This window comes from Mus caroli, chromosome 4 (assembly GCF_900094665.2).
Source record: "Mus caroli chromosome 4, CAROLI_EIJ_v1.1, whole genome shotgun sequence".
NCBI classification, from domain to species: domain Eukaryota; kingdom Metazoa; phylum Chordata; class Mammalia; order Rodentia; family Muridae; genus Mus; species Mus caroli.
In genome coordinates this window covers 30173916-30185784 of record NC_034573.1, presented here as the reverse complement: position 1 = coordinate 30185784, position 11869 = coordinate 30173916, and the positions used below count along the sequence as shown (strand labels likewise).

The window sequence follows — 11869 nt, the reverse complement described above, 5'->3', positions numbered from 1 at the left end:
GAGAGAGAGAGAGAGAGAGAGAGAGAGAGAGAGAGAGAGAGAGAGAGAGAGAGAGAGAGACTCTGTTCTGAAAACAACCATGCTCCTTGCCAAGGCAACTTTGATGCAAGGATGAGTCTCATCCACTGTGGGAAGGTAAGCAGCACTCTCTGTGTCACTCTGTCTTAGTCACAGACCTCTGCCTCACCTGCAAGCTTGGTCTGAGAAAGAAAAATCTCTGTACTTGAGTTGTGTCTTTTCATTGCTACATTGATGCAGGTTCATATACAGCAATTCTACAGCCTGTAACCAGCTAACAACTCAAAGTTGTGGTTCTCCAGCAAGGGCATGGTAGACTAACTTAAGTCAACTCCTCCCTGGCACACTTGAATGAACAACTTAAATGAACTTAAAGACAGGCAATTAACATTCTCTACTGTTTCTTATCAGGAGAAAAAAAGACATTCTTAGTCCTCAGTTTAGTCTAGTTTTAAAGTTACTTACATAGCAATTGGGATATATGTTTCTAAGAGACTTCTGTCCTAATGAAATCTAAAATGTCATTAAAATGTCATAAATGTACAATCAATCTGTCAAAGCCAGATTTAATTACCTTTTACATTAACTTGGTGCTTTTGAAATGGTTTCAGATTTTGTTCAATTTGACCAAGACAGTTATTAATATTCCCACTTGAAAGATAAGAAGGCCAAGGAACAGAAATATTAATAGACTTACCCAGAGTTACTCCGTGACAAGGTCAGGTTAGACCAACATGCCCCACTTCACAGTGTCAATGATTCCAAAATGTAATGAGTTCCAAGGAGGTACAATCCATGATGATGTCTTCCATCCATTATACATTTAATATATAAAAATATCTCCTGTGTTCTGTTGCCCAATGAAGAGAAAAATTCAGGCCACAAAAAAGCAACCTTTCTAATAACTAGAGGAGTCTGCACACATTCCTGCACATCACTACTGAGACAGCTATATGACGATTCTGAGAATATAGCAAATGGACTCTGACTTTTCCGATTATATATATTGGGTTTTGATTGAGCATGCTGTGGAACCCACAGGTGTGACCCTTTTTCCTATCATTAATATATAATAATTGTGTACAATATGTATGTATTTTAACTTCAATATTTGAAACTCTTAAATTACACACTATTTAAAGCTGCATATGTATCAAAAGATGGCCTAATCGGCCATCACTGGAAAGAGATGGACATGCAAACTTTATATGCCCCAGTACAGGGGAACGCCAGGGCCAAAAAGTGGGAGTGAGTGGGTAGGGGAGTGGGTGGGAGGGTATGGGGGACTTTTGGGATAGCATTGGAAGTGTAATTGAGGAAAATACATAATAAAAAAATATTTTAAAAATTCAAATGCAATAAAATAAGTAATGAAAGGCAAGTTTTCACATTCTTCCCCATCTATCCAGTTATCTTCCCTCAAAAAATATTATTCTTATGATCTGCCAAATTTGAGGTTATCTGAGGCACTGGCATTTAAGTATCTCATATTTAATAGAAATACAAATTTTGTTTTAGAACAAGATTTATAGACAATTCTGGTATAGGCACTCTACACAACATCAGTTAATTCCTGGGAAAGAACCTTGATTCATTTTTTAATATTATAGGAGTTCCTAGTGTTCTAAATGGATCTCAGGCTATAGAACACATAGAATTTACCTGCATATATCTATCTATCAAATATAAAATTCTTGGTCATCACTCTATGAGAAACACTTAAGGAAATACTTCTTTCTATTTTAGAAGAGCCTTTCTTCTTTAAGAATTTCATATAATCTATTTTGATCAAATCCATCCCCAGTGCTTCCCAAATCCCACTTTTCATCCTGCAAGATTTCATCTTTCCTGGGTCAACAAACTTCTTTATCCATAACTTGATGGACACCGGTTGTTTCTATTTCTTGGCTATGGTAAATCATGCAGAAGTAGCATAGCAGTATGGATGCATTCTCCACATAGTGATGCTAGCTGTTGAATTATTATTTTAAGGTATATGCTTCTATACTAGATTTATTCATAATTTTAATCCTGAAGAGAAGTGGTATCTTATTAACTAAGTTCTCCTTTTATTAAGTTAATTCTATGGCTTTACCTTTTATTCTCCTAACATTGTTTCCATATATAAAAATCATCTTTGCTTTCCTGAGAGAAATCCTACTTGGTTACAGTAAAGAATACCTTAGTTTGCTATTGTACGTAGAATGCTTGCATTTGTGGAGGACTTTAGCATTTGTGTTGAAGAAACAGTAGGTTTTTGGGGTTTTTTGTTGTTTTTTTGTGGGGTTTTTTTGTTTGTTTGTTTTTTGGGTTTTTTTTTTTTTTTTTTTTTTGGTTTTTTGAGACAGGGTTTCTCTGTATAGCCCTGGCTGTCCTGGAACTCACTTTGTAAACCAGGCTGGCCTCAAACTCATAAATCCGCCTGCCTCTGCCTCCCGAGTGCTGGGATTAAAGGCGTGCGCCACCACGCCCAGCTGAAACAGTAGTTTTTAATTATTATTGTGTCTTCATCTGGCTTGGGTATCAGGACGATGATTACCTTATAGAATGTGCTTGAAAAAACTACTCTTCTGTTTTGTCAAATAATTTAAGGACAATTATTATTCTTCCCCAAAATGTTTAATAGCATTTGACAGTTTGGGATTGTTTTGGTGGGACATGTTTTATTTCTGATTGAATCATCATACTTACTAGTCAGAGTTTTGTCCTGCATGTATCAGTCTTGATGAGGTGTATGTCTGGAAATTTTTTCTCCTTTGTTAAATGTGTTAGCATCTAATTGTACATAATAATCACAGGACTTTGGTAGAATCATTTATGTCCTTTCCCTTCTAGTCACTGATTTTGTTTACTTCAGTCTTGTTTATTCCTTGGTCTCAGTAGAGATTCATTTATTTTGTATGTTTGTCTCCAAAGAAAGAACCAGTTCTTTGGCTCATTTCTCCTTTAGATTGTTCTTTAGTTTCTATTATTTCTGGTCTTGGACTTTTCCTTCATTATAATTTTGACCACTCTTTCAGATTCAGCCTCATTACTTGAGGATTTGTTTAAGATTTTTAATTTTTATGCTTGTAAATACTTTCCTTGCATGTATGTAAGTGCCCCATGTGTGCTCAGTGCCTATGTGTTAGGTTGCCTGAGAACTAGATTTAGCCACTGTGCAGGTGATATGAAATGAACCTGGCTACTCAATGGGAGCAGTATGTGTTGCTCCATTTACAGCTCAGCATCAAGAGATATTCCCTCCTGAGGTTTATTTATTAGTGTGAACTTTCCTCAATATTGCTTTGGCTGAATTTTGAAAATGCAGGTATGCATAAGTTCATGTTAATTTGTTTCTTAATGCATTTGTCGTTCAAAATGAAGCTTTTAATTTCATGTATTTACAGAACTTCCTATGTTTTTCTTGTTTTTTATCGCTTTTTATTAATTGGTTATTTTATTTATTTACATTTTAAATGTTGTCCTCCTTCCCAGTCTTCCCTCTGTAAAGCCCCCATCTAATCCTCCTCCCCTTTGCCTCTAAGAGGATGCTTGCCCATCCACCCACTCACTCCCACCTTACTCCTCTAGCATCCTCCTATGTTGGGAAAACCGCCCTCCACAGGACCAAGGGCCTGCCCTCCCACTGATGCCAGATAAGGCCATCCTCTGCTACATGGAGCCATGAACCTCCATGTGTACTCTTTAGTCGGTGGTTTAGTCCCTGGGAGCTCTGGGGGTGGGGGTCTGATGAGTTGATATTGTTCTTCCTGTGGTGTTATAGTCCCCTTCAGCTCCTTCAATCCTTCCCCATTTTTTTTGCTATTGATTTCTACTTTTATTTGGAAAAGACCTTCAATATAATTTCACTCTTTTGAGTGTACTGAGGCTTATTTTGTGGCCTAACATTTAAAAAGTGTATTGTGCAGAAGTTGAATGGAATATTCTATAGGTTTGATAGACATGGTCTGCTGTGCAACTTAGCTAGACTTTTCTCTGATTTTCTATTTATTTAATCCTTCTCCCTTCCTTGTAATATTATTATGTGGCCAAATCATTATACTAATAGTGTCTTTTGGTTTTTTACTTATTTTTCTTTTATTTTTCTAAATGTTTGCTTTGTGATTGCTGTGAGGCTTGTGAAACATCTTTTTTTTATTAAAAGCTATTGTGAAATGATAACAACAAGAGAAAAAACTTCAAAGCCAGTAAAAACCTCAACACCTCAATACATTACTCTCTTCATTTAAAATTTTTGATATCACATTTGACATTCCCGACATTGACTCTCAAAGCATCACTGTGGCTATTTTTAAATTATTTTACTGATAGGAATAGTTCATGCACGTGTCTTACACAATTAGATATTCTAAAGTTTTTTTGTGTAGCTTAACTGTGGGCTTTATAACTTTTCATGAATGTCTCCTTCTAGTTAGAAAACTTCCTATGGCGTCTCTTGTAGGCTTTATCTGGTGATTGTGTCTAGGGACATTTCTAATTCACCTTCATTTCTAAAGAATGTCAGCTTTCAGTTGACAGCTGTTTTCCATTCAGCACTGACAACTCTGGCCTGTAACAGCACTGTAGAGAAGCAGAATGCCAACCTAACGGGGACAATTTTCTCTCTGTCTTTTCTCTTGAATCCTGAGAATCTTCGTTCTTTTACCTTTGACAGTTCAGATATCACACATCTTGATATACACTTGGATAAGTTACACTTGACTGGTAAGAAAGTCCTTGGGTTTTTGTATCCTCTGGGTTTAAGAACCGTTTATAATCTACTTGAGTAAGATCTCGATTCATTCAAAATCCTATCATTCTTGAAGATAGGTACACACTGGGCCTTAGTTTTCCCTGTGGCAGATCTGGTTCTTGATTCCCAGGGTAAATTGTACTGCATTTTCCCTCCTACCCTCAAGCAGATGTTTGCCCCATGCTAGAATGCTTAGAGGAGAGGGGGAAGGGGATGAATGTCTCCTCCCTGACTTCTTCATTGTGTATTTTTATTTCACTGTATTAAAAGCAGACCCTATGGGTTTCCTCTTCTTGTTTAGTTCTTATGAAGATATTTTGCAACATCAATAACTGTGCAGCTTAAAGTGTCAGAGGTAGATGGTCACTAGGGAATCATATGACAGTCTCTATTTTGATGTATTTTGATGTATCTCGTATTTGATAAAGCTGGACCTTGCTTCCAGCTTTTCAGTAACTATTGTAAAATGAAGTATGCCAGTATCTTAAACCTAATTTTAAATTCTCAACATTACAATAGATTTGTTGTTAATTTTTTCTCACAACAATGTTAACTAAATTTGATCATTCATGATGTATATAGTTATTCTCACTCCCATCTTTTTCTCTCCTACTTCTGTCAATTACACCTTTCACTACTTCAATCCCCCTCCCTATTGACTTCTTTTTTATATTTGTGTATTTATGGGGGGTGGGGGTGTGTGTGTGAAGAGTTGAAACAGGGACAACTGTGTAATGATGAGTTTGGAATAAAGCTTTGGAGACTGATGAAAAAACACATAGATATATACCTAAAGATAATTTATCAGTAAATAATTCAGGAGAAAGGTATAGTGTTTTATAAGGCCTTCCCCTATTCATGACTAACCAATTGATGATGGCTAGTACAGAAAACTGCAGGTGCTTTAAGTTTGTGATTTTGCAATGTGTGTGGCATGCTAAGAATATAACATTCCAGGATCATAGGATCAGTGGAGAGGAGGACACAACATCTGCCCCAATACTGGAAGTAACTAGGACCAGCGGGATCCAGGCACCCAGGAACTCTGCCCGACCAGTGGCATTGGTTCCTCCCAGTCTGGGCCAGTGCCCTGAGCAGACATGTGAGAGAACTCTGCAGCCATTCCCACAACACCCAGAGGAAGATTCACTCCCAAGTGCTCTAACATGCCCAGGATCATAGGATCAGAGAAGCCCTGAGCAGACCTTGGCCACTAAATCTGCAGCCAGTACCATAACACCCAGAAGAAGCTCCACTGCCAGGCACTCTAACATGCCCAGGACTATAGGATCCTAGGATCTCAGGATCCCAGGATCCTAGGAGCTTGGTCAAACCAGGATCTCAGGGTTCCAGAGGGAGCTAGACTCCCAGGAGCTCAGACACATCCAGGATCTCAGGATCACAGGATCCCAGAATCACAGGATCACAGAGAGAGCTGCTCTGAGTTCTGAATCAACGAGGATCACAGGAAGTACAGGCCCCAATCAGATATATCAAGGGCAGGTAACACTAGAGATAATCAGATGGTGGGAGGCAAGGGTAAGAATATAAGCAACAGAAACCAGGTTACTTGACATCACCAGAACCCAATTCTCCCAACATAACAAGTCCTGTATACACCATCACACTGGAAAAGCAAGATTCGGATCTAAAATCACTTCTCATGATGGTGATAGAGGACTTTTAAAAAGGTCATAAATAACTCCTTTAAAGAAATACAGGAGAACAAAGGTAAACAGCTAGAAGCCCTTAAAGAGGAAACACAAAAATCCCTTAAAGAATTACAGGAAAACATAATAAAACAGGCAAAGGAAATGAACAAAACCATCCAAGATCTAAAACTGGAAATAGAAAAAATAAATACATCACAAAATGAGACAACCCTGGAGTTAGAAAACCTATAAAAGAGATAAGGAGTCATAGATGCAAGTATCAACCACAGAATACAAGAGATAGAAGATAGAATCTCAGGTGCAGAAGATATCATAGAAAACATTGACATAACAATCAAAGAAAATGCAAAAAGCAAAAATCTCCTAACCCAAAAGCATCCAGGAAATCCAGGACAAAATGAGAAGACCAAACCTAAGGATAATAAGTATAGAAGAGAGTGAAGATTCCAAACTTAAAATGTCAGTAAATATCTTCAGCAAAATTATAGAAGAAAATGTCCCTAACCTAAAGAACATACAAGAAACCTACAGAAACTCCAAATAGGCTGGACCAGTCTTCCTGTCACATAATAATTAAAACACCAAATGCATTAAACAAAGAAAGAATATTAAAAGCAGTAAGGGAAATTTTTCAAGTAACATATAAAGGCAGACCTATCAGAACTACACTAGACTTCTCACCAGAAACTATGAAAGCTAGAAGATCCTCAACAGATGTTATACAGATCCTAAGAGAACACTAGTGCCAGCCCAGACTATTATACCCAGCAAAACTCTCAATTACCATCTACAGAAAAACCAAGATATTCCATAACAAAAACAAATTTGCACAATGTCTTTCCAAAAATCCACCCCCACAAAGGATAATAGACGGGAAACACCAACACTAGGAGAGAAACTACACCCTAAAAAAAGCAAGAAAGTAATCTTTCAACAAACCCAAAAGAAAATAGTTACACAAACATGAGTCTACCTCTAACAACAAAAATAACAGGAAGCATCAATCACTTTTCCTTAATATCTCTTAACATCAATGGACTCAGTTCCCCAGAAAAGACATAGACTAACAGACTGGCTACATAAACAGGACCCATCATTTTGCTGCATAAAGGAAATGCACCTCAGTGACAAAGGCAGACACTACCTCAGAATACAAGGTTGAAAAACAACTTTCCAAGCAAATGGTCTGAAGAAACAAGCTGGAGTAGCCATTCTAATATCATGTAAAATCAACTTTCAACCAAAAGTTATCAAAAAAGAGATGTTATACAGAGAAGTAGTATTGATGTCTTGTTCATTACTGACATCACTTGCTGAAAGCACCTGGACAGCCATAAGTCTTGACATTGATCACTGTTCACTATGAAGAAAGGATTCTCTGATTAAGAATTAGAGTAGTATTTGTCTTTCGATATATGTGTACATACTTAGAAGGCAATTGAATGATACATCAACTTAGCTGAACAGTAATCATTAGTTTCCCACCCCCTAGGAAATACAAGTTCCCTGGGCATGGGGTTTTGATTAGATTTATAGACCAGGAATAGATTTGATACTTTGAAGCTATCCTCATATCCAATACCCTGTCCCCATCATATCACTATTCCACAGGTGAACACATTTTGCCTGGCAGGTTGACACCATAGGATGCACAGCTAAATAAAGCCATTGATGTCTTTCTCTCCCAGCAAGCTAGTATCACCTGGGATATGAGCTAGGCATTAGAAAGAAAGTTCCCAGCTTGATTTCTATATATCTTACAATTTAGCTGCATTATAAAGTTTTACAGAGAGCTATAGCCAACATATAAAACATTGCCATAGTGTATGTGGACTGGCTTAATGCAAAAGAGAATAGTCCAATTGTTATGTCTACTAAATCTTTCTTGTATCAATTTTGGAAGGGGCAATGGTTAATTTTACACAAGTTTTGTAAATATGTTGCTATAAATGAAGGTGAAATTTGACTATGGGAGAAGTAGTATTATAATTAAATCATGAAAATTCTAAAGGAGCATATGAAATAGAATGTTCTTACGCCCTTTCCACTGCCCAGGATTAATCTTTTACCAGCCCACCATAACTTCAGCAGGAACTGACTCCCCAAATAATTAAATACATTCTACATAGCATGAGCTTATTAGATGGTACATATTTTAAATAGTACATTATTAAACTGGCACACTGAATAAAATGATAATCACAGTAATGACTTCTTGCCTTTAATCATTTTTCAGTAACTAAAAAAATGGGAATTACAGAATTTCTCTTACCCCTCGGCAATAAATTCTTAAGTCATGTTTTCTGCAAAGACCTCAATGCTAAATACATTTAAGGAAAACACACCACCAGGTTCTCTGGTCGTCTCTCAATGCAAATCAGAAGTCTAGATTTCTAATAACTTCTCTGGCAACAGAATGAAAAACTTGGAGTGTGTTCATAGCAGAAGGCTTGGTAAGTTCACTTAGTCTAGTTAAATTTCCATGGTTGACCCTTGCAGCAAGAATATCCTAGTGTCAAGCATAATATCAGAATTTCCTAAAATAAATTGGCTTTGAATTCACCAATTAAGTTGAAGTTATTTTTTTTTCCTTTATGGCTCTTTGTGTAAGAAAGGTTTCACTCTAGTGATGAAAACAGTGTTAATTTTTTAATTAAAAATGCTGTGACTGACATTTAATTACTGCCTATTCCCTGTGTTTCCAAATATTAGTGGTCAAAGGTTTCACTTAATAATCTAAAGGAATACAGCTTTTGTCCTTAGAATTGTTTTTTAATTGAACTATAACTATATAATGTCCTTTCTATATTCCCTCTACCCTACCCTCTTTTCTTTAAATTGGATATTTTATTTATTTATGTTTCAAATGTTATCCTCTTTCCAGGTTTCCCATCTGCAAACTCCCTATCCCATCCCCCCTCACCCTGCTTCTATGAGGCCCCCATCCACTTACCCACTCCTACCTCACCGCCCTAGCATTCCTCTATATTGGGGCATCAAACCTTCACAGGACCAAGGGCCTCTCCTCCCGTTGATGCCAGATAAGGCCCCTTCAGCTCCTTCAGTCCTTGCCCTAAATCATCCACTGGGGTCCCTGTGCTCAGTCCGATGGTTGGCTGTGAGGATCAGCATCTGCATTGGTCAGAATCTGGAAGAGCCTCTCAGGAGACAGCTGTATCAGGCTCCCGTCAGCAAGCACTTCTTGGCATCCACAATAGTGTCTGTGTTTGTTGTCTGCATCTGGGATGGATTCCTAAGGCAATCTCTGGATGGCCTTTTCCTCAGTCTCTACTATACTCTTTGTTCCTGTATTTCCTTTAGACAGGAACAATGTCCACTTTTTTCATATATTCATGATTATATACATATATACATACATACATACATACATATATACATTCATACATACATACAGGCATGCACGTGCACACACACACAATCACACTACCAATACCAGATTTCAGAGATTATCGTTTGGTACTGAATAACCAATTAGGAGCTCATTACTGGGAAAGACTTATTCTCCCTCTCTCAGCATTTCTTGGTTGTCTGTAGCTCTTTGTCTGGGGATGGAGCTCTGTAAGATTCTCCCTTCCATGTTATCATTTTGTATTTCTTCAGATCTTGTTTAGGCAGCCATATTGTTGCTGTATCATGGGTGAAACTTCATTGCCATTGTAGAAGACATAAACTTCACAGTAGATGCAATGATCCTCTTTCTAGTCTCTCTTCCACAATATTCCCTGAGTCATGAGTATCAAATTTGTACTGTAGCTGTATCAAGCGGGTATAAGAAGCCTACAATCCCTTGAACCCTGCACTTTGATGTTTTTCTGTAATGGTGTTTATTTATTGAAAATAGAAGTTTATTTAAAGGGATAAAGCTACATTTATCTGTGGGTGAGTTGATCATTTGGATTGTGTGACTCTTTGTCTTTTGAGTTTGTTATATATTCTGGATATTAATCCTCTGTTACCTGTATAACTGACAAAGATTTCATATTCATGGACTTCTCTTTCATGCAACTCTCAGTTTATTTAGCAGTGCACAGCTTTTTAATTTTATCAGATCCACTTGTCAACTGTTGTCCTTATTTCCAGGGAAAATGGAGTCCTCTTTAGGAAGTCCTTTCCCATATGTACCTAATGTTGAGTATCATTTATATTTTCTTCTAGCAGTTTCAAATGACTTAGGTTTCATGTTTAGATCTTTCTTTTTCTTTCTTTCTTTTTCTTTATTCTTCTCTCATATACTACATCCCAACTGTAGTACACTCTCCCTCCTCTCCTCCCAGTCTCTTCCTCTACCCCAGATCCATACCTCCTGACCTCTCAGAGATATAAACCATGCATTGTATATCAAGTTATAATAAAATGAGACTCATATTTATGATGAATTAGGAACTCCACAGGAGAAAAAGCAGCCAAAAGAGTCAGAGATATCCCCCACTTCCACTGTTAGGAATCCCACAAGAATACCAAGCTACACGACCATAACATATATGCAGAGGACCTAGGTCAGACCCATACAGGCTTTCTGATTGTTGATTCAGTCTTTGTGAGCTCCTATGAACCCTGGTTAGTGGATTCTCCTGGCTGTTTTCTTGTGTTGTACTTGACTCCTCTGGCTCTTACAATCTTCTTCTCCCCTCTCTTCCACTGGATTCTAGAAGCATTGCCCAATGTTTATCTACATGTAGGTCTCTACATATGCTTCCATTAGTTGCTTCAAGAAGCCTATCTGATGATAATTTTGCTAGGCTCCAGTCTACGAGTGTAACAGAATATCATTGGAATCACCACATTGATTTTTTTTTCTAGTAGAACTTGGCTCTATCCTAGGTCTCTGGGCCATCCAGACTTTGTTTCTCAGCCCTGCAGGCAGTCTCAAGTTGTGGGTTTCCTCACTTGGGTATATACTAGGCCTTGTGGTAGACTGATTCCCAATTTTCTGAGAAAATGCCATGTTAATTTCCAAAGTGGTTATATGGATTTGCAATCCCACAAGCAATGGAGGAGTGGTCTCCTTGCTCCAAATCCTCATCAGCATGAGGTGTCACTTGTGTTTTTGATCTTAGCAATTCTGGCAGATGTAAGATGAACTCTCACAGTTGTTTTCATTTGCATTTTTGTAATGGCTAAGGATGTTGAACAACTCTTTAATTATTTCTCAGCCATTTGAGATTCCCTTCTTGAAAATTCTGTTTATACCCCATTTTTAATCAGGTTACTAGGTTTCTTGATATTTATGTTGGCTTGGCTTGTTTCTTGAGTGTTTTATAGTTACTAGAGATTAGCCCTCTGTCAGATGTGGAGTAGGTTAAAAATGTTTCCTCGAGCACCAGGGTAGCTAGAACCCAGGGTCGGCTGACACCCGCCAGCTACCCAGGACCCCCGCCACAGGATTTTGAGACTGCTGGTGAGTGGAACACAGCTTCTGCTC

The 11869-nt window shown here is 37.8% G+C and overlaps 1 protein-coding gene and 1 long non-coding RNA gene across 17 annotated transcripts in view; one reads left to right on the top strand and one right to left on the bottom strand.

Annotated features, from left to right (window-relative positions):
• LOC115030875 overlaps positions 1 to 9418 on the bottom strand; it is a 31680-nt gene extending 22262 nt beyond the window's left edge. Inside the window, exons 1-2 of the long non-coding RNA XR_003836457.1 lie at positions 9380 to 9418; positions 716 to 868 (exon numbers count right to left, since the gene is read on the bottom strand). This is a non-coding gene — a long non-coding RNA (uncharacterized LOC115030875). The remainder of the gene's footprint in view (positions 1 to 715; positions 869 to 9379) is intronic.
• Positions 1 to 11869, top strand: part of Lingo2 (leucine rich repeat and Ig domain containing 2) — a 1160577-nt gene that overhangs the window by 1123789 nt on the left and 24919 nt on the right. The gene's annotated exons all lie outside the window — the stretch shown is intronic.